The sequence below is a fragment of the Ictidomys tridecemlineatus genome, chromosome 3 (assembly GCF_052094955.1).
Source record: "Ictidomys tridecemlineatus isolate mIctTri1 chromosome 3, mIctTri1.hap1, whole genome shotgun sequence".
Classification (NCBI taxonomy): Eukaryota; Metazoa; Chordata; class Mammalia; order Rodentia; family Sciuridae; genus Ictidomys; species Ictidomys tridecemlineatus.
In genome coordinates, this window is record NC_135479.1 from 37,171,091 (window position 1) to 37,180,491 (window position 9,401).

The window sequence follows — 9,401 nt, forward strand, 5'->3', positions numbered from 1 at the left end:
AATAGGGAGGAAAATATTTCTTATTTCTTTCTGAGTGCATTAAATCAGATACAACTGAGGCCCATCTCCTAGGTCCTGCCTCAGCCCCGGGGCCATCCATTTCTCCATGGAGCTCTGCATGCTTCAGTGGAGAATGGTAGCAGAAACCAGGATCTGGACACTGGCTGTGCTGGTTGCTACTTGTTAGCTTACTTTGTTGCTGCTGACTTTGCAGCTTTTGCCATCTGTCCCTGAATGTGGCTGTACTGTCCATCCTGGCACATACTGATCACAGGTGGCAGATGAATACTTGCAGTGTGGTTGGTCCAAATTGGGATATGGTGTGAGCATGAATCTGCACTGGATTCAATAATTTGGTATGGAGAATGAAAATATCCCCTTCATCATGTTTTTATAATTATTATATTTTATAACCATTTCATTATATTTTATAATCATTATATTTCCGAATCATTATATATACTCTTTAAAAAATGTGGTTACTGGAAAATTTTAAACGATGTAAGTATCTTGCATTATACTTCTGTAGAGCAGCCATGGTGTTCTCATTATTAAAATGAGTGTGGCTAGATGTGGTAGCACTCGCCCATAATCCTAGTGGTCGGGGAGGCTGAAGCAGGAGGATTGTGAGTTCAATGCCAGCCTCAGCAATTTAGCAAGGTCCTAAATAAAATATTTTTAAAAAGTGCTGGGGATGTGGGCAGTGGAGAAGTGCCCTGGGTTCAATCCTTGGTATAAACAACAACATTCATAATAATAATAGTAAATGTTCAATGCTTCACTAGAGCAGAGGTTCTCGACAAGGTAGAGGGGGAGGGTATTTTGCCTTTTAAGGTACATAATGTCTATAGAGTTGTTTTTAGTTGTCACAACTACAGGGAGTGTTAATGGTACCTGATGGGTTAAAGCCAGGTATGCTGCTAAGCATCCAATAACTTCCTCTTCTGTACTGCTAGTGGGCTGGTAGGTTGAATGAAGAGACCTGGGGTAACCTGTGCCTCCAATAGGGATCCTAAACTTTCTAAGATGGTGAAGTAACACCATTACAAAGGCTGTTTATTCCTTGTGCAGTGTAGAGAATACCAAGGTGAAGTATAGGAACAGTGTCCTTTGAACAACAGCCTATCTTTAGAGGTCTTAGCTTGTCTTCAATTCTATGGATGTATATTGATCAGTTGACATATTACTAAGTGCTTATTTAAATCTAGTAGTGGGGGTTTCCAAGATTTCCATGGGAAAAAAATAAAAACTAAAACACCACCTCTTATTCTGTAAACATCCTAACTCTTTAAGAAACATTCCAGGCATGAAGAAAATCAGAATATATAAGCTGAGTGGTTATGAAAAAGACACAAGTCTCCAAAACTTGCACAAGTTTGTGAAATGCATTGTTTGGTCTGAAAAATCTCTTCAGAACTCTGAATCTCATGATGCTTTCTGGTTAAAAACATTGCAAAAGAGAAAATCTTTACTCAAAAGTAAATGCAAAATCAGAGTAGAAAAACATATAAACATGACAATCTAATTAAATGTAAATAACATTTCATCTCTCAAATATAAGCCATTTCTCTCTCTAAAAGTGTTTTGGGTTTGAGAAATGGGAACATGTTTTTGGGAGTGTGGTCCTGGTGCTGATAAAGAGGTAAGAGATTCAGCCTGGTGGTGGTTCAGGCCTGTAACCCCAGCCACCCAGGAGGCTGAGGCAGGAGGATTGGAATCAGAGCCAGACTCAGCAACTTAACAAGGCCCTAAGCAACTTAGCGACACCCTGACCCTATATCAAAATAAAAAAACAGAAAAGAAGAGGGTAGCCCAGAAGGGAAAAGGGAGAGGAAACAAGAAGGATATTGAACTGAAATCAATTTTTACGTATATATGAGTCTCTGGGACAAAACCAACTACTGTGTATAACCATACATTTCTAATAGAATATAAAAGAAATAAAATGGGCTGGGGTGTGGTTCAGTGATTAAGCACCCCATGAGTTCAATCTCCACTACCAAAAAAAAAATTCAAATTAAATTTCAGCCAGAAATGTGTAGTACTTAAATAATTTATGACTCTTTATCAAGACTTTGAAGGATGTTTTGGAAGGCTGTGTTATTATGTGGTAGGATGAATAGGAAAAAATCAACCGTGAAGCTTCTAATTAAGGTATTGCCTTTGTGAAAATTGTTCCCTGAATGCAGGCTCCACAAAGTAGTTATCTTCTGTGTGATGCTCCAAGGTGTGAATGAAGATGCAAAGAAGACACTTTCAAGACTTTTGCATTGCTTAGGAATTTCCAAAATAGCCCCAGGAAGCTATGAGGCCACATGGGTGTATTACCTACAATAAATATGCCAATAGAGGATCCCAAACAAGGCCTTCCAGAGCTGAGCCAAGGTGGAATGACTTATCACTGGTTTACATAGTTTTTAAAAATTTTTTTTGAGACTAAATGGGAGAAGTGATCACAAGCTATTATCATGATAACCTTCACCAGAACTCACAGGAAGTGTAAAGAAAATACAATAACATTACATATGTGTTGAGAGCCACAGCGGAAGGGGCCCCAGCAAACTTCCAGCTGCCAGCAAACTTCCAGCTGCCAGCTGATGATTGGCTCACAGCGGCCCCAGCAAACTTCTAGCTGCCAACTGATTGGCTCCTCTGCGGTGATGCTCATTGGGCTGTTTCCCTGCCCTTTCAGACCACAGAGCTGGGCGACTTTTCTTGGCTCTGCTCACATGACCCAGCCAATCAGCCTCAAGAGCAGGAGGAGTGGGGGAGGTTGAGAGGCTTGTGGGAAGCCAGTGGCAGTTGGGCTCTGAGGGTTTTTCCTGAGGAGCTCTGTGGTTTGGCGTGTGTTCTAAAAAATAAAGTTCGTTTCTTTTGACAAGTGGCTCCTGAATTGTGCCCAGCCAGACTGCGGCACATATGAATACAGATAATGATAACTAGGAAAGAAAAGGGGAGCATAGTAGGGAAGGATAAAATCTGTAAACTACTATTATTTCATTTTATTGAAAGTACCTTGCACTCATGATGAATGTTTTCTGGCTTTTGCCACATATTTCAATGTTAAAGTTACTTTTTACATGCAAGGAGTATGAAGAGTTTTCCCCATATGGGAACATAGTTTTTTAAAAGATGACAGACCCCATGAATTAAATGTCTTTTTTTAATTGAAAAACTATCCAAATGTCTAGTTACATTTCTCCCCTCCAAATCCACAAACTGGGTAATAACTGAGTTCTCTAGGCAACATATTCAAAGCTGACATTCAAGAAAAAGAAAAAAGAAAAAAAAAACAAGTTCTCTGGTCCAATTAAGGAAGCCCTGCTACATACAGGCTAATCAATCCCAGTGGTACTGATTGACTCCAGGAGGCTGGAAGACATCCTAAGAACCCCAACTCAGAACATTTACTTTCAAGTAGCCTTTTTCCAGTTTCCAACTCATGAATAAAGATAATATTTTGTTAATTCCATTTCAGAAATTCTTTTGCCAACTTTTCAAAGCTCACTCAAGTTAACTGGACAATAAACTAGGCAGAAATTGCTTTACAAAAGGAGGGAAAGTTCAGTTCTCTCCCCCCCTTTTTTTTCCCTTGGGAGGGGAGGGGAGGGGGGATAGTAGGGGATAGGAAAGGTAGCAGAATACAATAGTCACTAATATGCCATTCTGTAAAAATTTGAGTATGTAACAGATGTGATTCTGCAATCTGTATTTGGGGAAAAAATGGGAGTTCAAAACCCAATTGAGTCAAATGTATGAAAGATGATATATCATGAGCTCTGTAATGTTTTGAACAATCAATAAAAAAAATCAATAAAAAACAAAACAAAACAAAAAAAACCAAAAAAAAAAAACAAAGGAAAAAAAGGAGGGAAAGCCCAAAATGCCCCTTTCTACAGAGAACCCACAGTCCTGTTGTATTCAGAAGAAAGAAAGAAAGAAAGAAACTTTCTCTCACACTAGAAGAAATTCAGCCATAGGTTTGGAGTCTGTACTCAAACCACACATGCAGTAAGGACAGTTTTATGCTAATAAAACTGATTTGCTTCTTCATTTCTCCTGTCTAGTACTAACAATTATAAACAGAGCAGTGCAACTAGTATTTGGAACAATCCTTAGAGTGTTACAGCATCAGGTCCAGCATTTCACTTCTCTTCACACCACTGGTTCTCTTTGAGTACCTGGGCTTCCTCCTCTTCAGTTGTTTTTGATATTGAAGTTTTTGGGAATCTCCAAGTTTTCCCCTTGATCATGTGGGCAACCGTCTTGCATGGAGCATCAAGCAAACCGTTGATGTCTAAGTAGTTTGCAGCCAGAAGAAGTTCAAAAAGTGTTCCTTGGTCAAGTTTCAGGAATTCTTAGTCCCAAACAGGGATATGTTCTGTTTGCTTTTCTTTGTTCTCATATTCCTCAGGAGGAGGAGGGTCATCCTTGTGGTGTGTGCACCACTGAATGACCTTTTGAAATATTGCTGCATTAACATTTGGTAGAGGAACTGGGTCATCATCACCTTCATCATCCGTTCCCAAATCTTGCAACATGGTCTTGATTGTCATAGATTGTTTGGCAATTTCTATATCAACTTCAAATATCTCCCCATCAGAGCTCTGCAATGTAATTGAAGGCATGGTGTTTGGTCTCAAAAAGACAGAGAACTGAGGCCAACGGGGCGGGGCAGAGTCCACACAAGGAGAGAAAAAGCTTACATAGACTTTTTCTTTTTAAAAATTAATTGATTAATTAATTTTAATGAGGTACATATGACATCAGAAAATGCATTTTGAATCATCCTACACAATTGCAGCACACCTTTTCATTTCCCTGGTTGTACACGATGTAGTGTCACACCCTATGTGCAGTCATATGTGATGATAACCTCAGGAAATGGCCAGGTACCTGGGGCTACAGAGTTATTCTGCTTATTCTGTCCCAGTGAAATTTGAAGCCGTCCTATTTCTCTGAGGAAATGATGAAACCTTTTGCGGTCTCAGTAACTTTTTGCAGATGGGGATGGGTGATCTCCAGCACCTGTCACCCAGAATCACTCAGCCCCTTCAGCTGAAGACCTGGAGAGGGTGCAGAGAGGAGACCTGAAGGCAGTCCTGCTTTCAACCAGCAGGGAAGAGACACAAGCGCTGAGCTCGCCCAGACCTGCCTAGGGCAGCAAACCTGGGTCCCCCACCTGCACAGCGACACCAGAGAGTCACTGTAAATGCCCCGTGGATGTGGGGCAGGACCCAGACTCCAGCTTCTGCTGGCTCCTGCAAAGAAGAAGGGGAGGCGGTCTGGTGGGGGAGGGAGGGACAAGGGAGGTAGGGGAGCCACAAGAGGGAAAGGGGAGGGCGGAGACGGGAGGAGGGGAGGAGCCCCCAGGACGCCCCAGTTGCTGGAGCCTTTCTCTTCCTCAGCGGGATCCTGGAGGCACAGGCGGCGTAGAGTACCTTTTCGTACGTCTGTAACATTTCAAAGTAAAAAGGAATCATTCTTAACTAGTTCTCCCTGGGTTGACTTTACTTGGTGAGTGGGACATGTTTCTCGGGCACCCGGGGGCGTCCTTAGTTCGGAGGAGCTCCCCTCCTGGTGGTGACAACTTCTGGCTCCCAGGGGACTTCATTCCCCCACCTGCAAAGGGCGGAATCTAATGACCAACCCGAGTGCCCAGATTTCTTGCGCGGGAAATTTGAAGATGCTCCCAGTGGCGCAGCAGATGCTGAATGAGAACCTCCCCACCCCCACTCCGCAAAGGAGTTTATCTGGTCTCTTTTGCTCTGGGGGCTTTGGATTTTCCCGGATCTTGGCGGGTCTGGTCAGTTGTTAGTGAACGGCCAGGGCAGCGCCCCCTAGCGGCGGCTGAAGACCAGATTCCAGTGTGGTCTTCAACTCTGGGGAAAATGGGTGGGGCAGGCACCACTTCTGCATTCCTGGAGCTGTGGAGGGCCATGGAGGGGTGTGGGGTAGGGAGGCAGGCACAGCTGAAGCATCTGTGACATCGTGCCCTTCCCAGGTGGGATGGGTTGAAGCAGAAGAGATGGCTGTGGCAGGATCTCAGGTCTCCTCACCAAGGGAAATGCATTCAGGGGAACTTCTTGGCCTGAGGATTCTTGGCAAGTGCAAATTGAGTCAGGCTGACCATACCTTAAATAGTGACCAGATGCATCCTTTATAAGGCGCCACTCCTAAGATAATGGGGACATTATGGTCTTCTTAATCACCTCTCAAAAGTCCCTTCTCTCAACACTGTTGACTGTGGAGTTTCCAACACAGGGATCTTAGGGGACACATTTAACTTATCACATCCCTTTAACTTTCAATGCTTCAGTGGTTGTTTCCTAAAATTAAGGGTGTTCACAGGACAACGATCAATATCAGGATGTTAACACTGATCCAGTACTACTACCTAAAGTACCTTTGGTGAATTGTATTGATTGTCCCCAAATCGTTCATGGCAAGAAGCAGATTACACCTGACTTTTTAGCCTTTCATTCCTTTTAGTCTGACTTAATGTGGAATCCTCCTTCAGTCTTTATCTCTCATAATATATAAATACTGTTGAGGGCATGGGTCCATTGTTTTGTAATTTATCAATTTCTGTGGGTCATCTCATGGTTCCTTATGTTTATATTCAGGTTATGCATGCTTAGCAAGAATACCACGTACCTCAGTGTATCACATCAGAATGAATGTGATTTTGATTCATTCAATTACTGATATTAACTTTGATTACTTTGATAAGATGATCTATGGTTTGTGTACCCACTGGCAAATTAATAGTATCCCATTTGTAATTATGATTATCTTGTAGGAAAGGTTTTGCTTCATGGCACTGATATTTGGGAATTTCTCTAATTACAAAATATTCAACAGAGTTCCCAGGACAGATCTTATACCAGCTCTATTCTTTGACCCACCAACGGAAATACCAAAGAAACTAGTTAATGGAATGGTAAATACAAAGTTTTCATATGTGCCAGAATTTAAAAATAGTTTTAACTCATGGATTAAAATAGAAATTCTATAGTCACTGATAGTCAGTGAATTAGTAGTAAAACATTTGCCCACAATCATCAAAGGAAGTTTTCATAGGTTTAAGGAAGAGAGAGTTTTGCCAGATGTGGTGGCTCACTCCTGTAATTACAGTTCCATCACCAGACTGAGGCAGGAGAATTGAAAGTTCCAGACCAGCCTGGGCCCTTAGGGAGTCTCTGTCTCAAACTAAAGTAAAATGGCCAAGGATATAGCTCAGAGGTACAGAGCTTGGGTTCAATTCCTGGAATGGGGGCAGGAAGATAAAGAGAACATCAACCTTACACAAAGTCTTCCAGTTATAGAAAAAGAGAACCCACTTCCTTTTTGTATGAGGCTAACATTATAGAAGACAAGTTAGATAGAGTACAAGAGGAACATCACACATCATCATCACTCAAATATGTACATGAAAAATCCCCAATAGATTAGCAAACCATATCCAACAGAATGGAAAAATGATAACAGATCACGTTTAAGGTGAGTAAAGTTAGGAATTCAGTGTTGATATTAGCATCAGAAAATCACTGTAACTCACCTCAGATTAAAAGAGAAAAATCATGAAAGTTGGAGTAGATGAGGAATAAGTTTTTGATGAAGTTCATTATCCATTCAGGACTCTTAACAAATTAGAAACACAAAGAAGCTTTTGGAAATGGGCAAAGGCATTTACTAGAAGGACATACAGCAATCATTTTTCATAATGAGGAACTGTTGCGATGTGCCCTGAAGATAGGGGCCATCATATTAGTGGCTACATCATCACTTCTGTTCAGTGTTGCACTAGAGGTCCTAGTCATGCATTTGAGTAAGAAAAAGAAAAGGTGATAAGATTCTGGGAAGAAAATAATTTTATTGACTATGCAGAAAAAAGAAATCTCATTAGAATTAGAATAGCATGTGAATTTGTTAGATCTAGATATCAAGGAATGAGAAACAATTATATTATTTTGAAAACAGTAGAAAATATTTTTAAATATATCATTTAAGCTGCCTCAAAATAAAGGGCATCCGAATAAATGCAGCTAAAGTTGTGCAAGAATATCACAGAAAATCGTATATAACTAAATTGTAAGGCACTGAAGACAATGTAAATGACAGAGCTGTGTTGTGTTCTTGGATGGCAAATTGTAATCTCATAAAGATGTCAATTGCTTCCTAATTGATCTATAGATATTTTCAGCACAATTTGTTGTTACACGCCAATCAATGATTGTTGCTCAGAGAGAAGTAAACTGAAACTTTCATGGTTGAGAAAAATGAGTAAGTGCAAAAATGCCAAGGGTTGGAAAGTACTTAGATCAAGGAGAATGTGAAGACAGTGCTGCATTGTGGCATCTGGTAGATTACACTTGGGCTTCACATGTGAGCCACCATTTTCTACTGAGGACTATGCATCAGGAACATAATGTTGGTGGAAAAAGGTAGGAAGATTGCAGAAGATGCACACAGTATTGCTCCAGTTACTACGGGTGTGTAACAAATTCCCCTGGGACTTAGCCAGTATAAAATAAACATTTATTAGACTCAGGGATCCTGAGGGTCTGGAAAAGATGCAGAGCACAGTGGGGGAGCCTTGTTTCTGCTGCCTTCACTTTTGGTGGACCAGCTTGACCAAAGGGGCTGGAATCATCCAAAGACTCCTTTACCTGTGTGTGGTTGATGATGGAGAGACATCAACAGCTGGGGGGTCCTTAGTTGTCCTCCCTGCCAACACACATGCACAACAAACACACACACACACAATCCTGCAGAGGCCTTGGGTGTAGCTCTACTGTCTTTTCAAATCAACCCTTGGAAGTGACACAGCATGGCTGATGCCTGACTCTCTTGGTTACAAGCAGGATACCAAGATTGGCACACGTTCAAGGGGAAGGGATATAGATGCTGCCTTTGTGAGTAGAATGTCAAGGAACAACGGAGAGTTTACAACCAACGCAAAGTACAAATTCATTTTTATGAGCTTCCATTTACAATCATGTGAAATCAAACCTCATGTATTTTAAAATATGGTGACACTATGCAGAAAAACAGGGGAATGTTAAATGTGAAATTTGTGAGGTGTCTTACCTCTGAGGGGAGAAAGAATGAAGTATGTTTTGGGAGCAGCACGCAGGGGTTTGTACGCTCCTGTTAGCATTCTCTGAGTAGGTAGGAGTGTGCACACACTCTTACTTCTGTTATACTTTAGGCCATAAATGTACTCCATGTGTGCTGTCCCCTCAATACTCCAGAGGTCATTATAACAGGATTTAAAAGTTGCATGAATTTTGTGTACTTGGGGAGCCCCTAGGGAGATGATGTGCCTCCCACCCGTTATGTTATGCTAACACTTATTATTTGTCAGCTTACATCTTGGAAGTTATCTTGTGCTCTGG

General features: G+C 41.3%; 1 pseudogene; it reads right to left on the reverse strand.

The window, feature by feature from the left end:
• Window positions 1-4,145: 4,145 nt before the first annotated feature.
• Window positions 4,146-4,637, reverse strand: LOC144375793 (S-phase kinase-associated protein 1 pseudogene; annotated as a pseudogene).
• Between the last annotated feature and the right edge of the window lie 4,764 nt (window positions 4,638-9,401).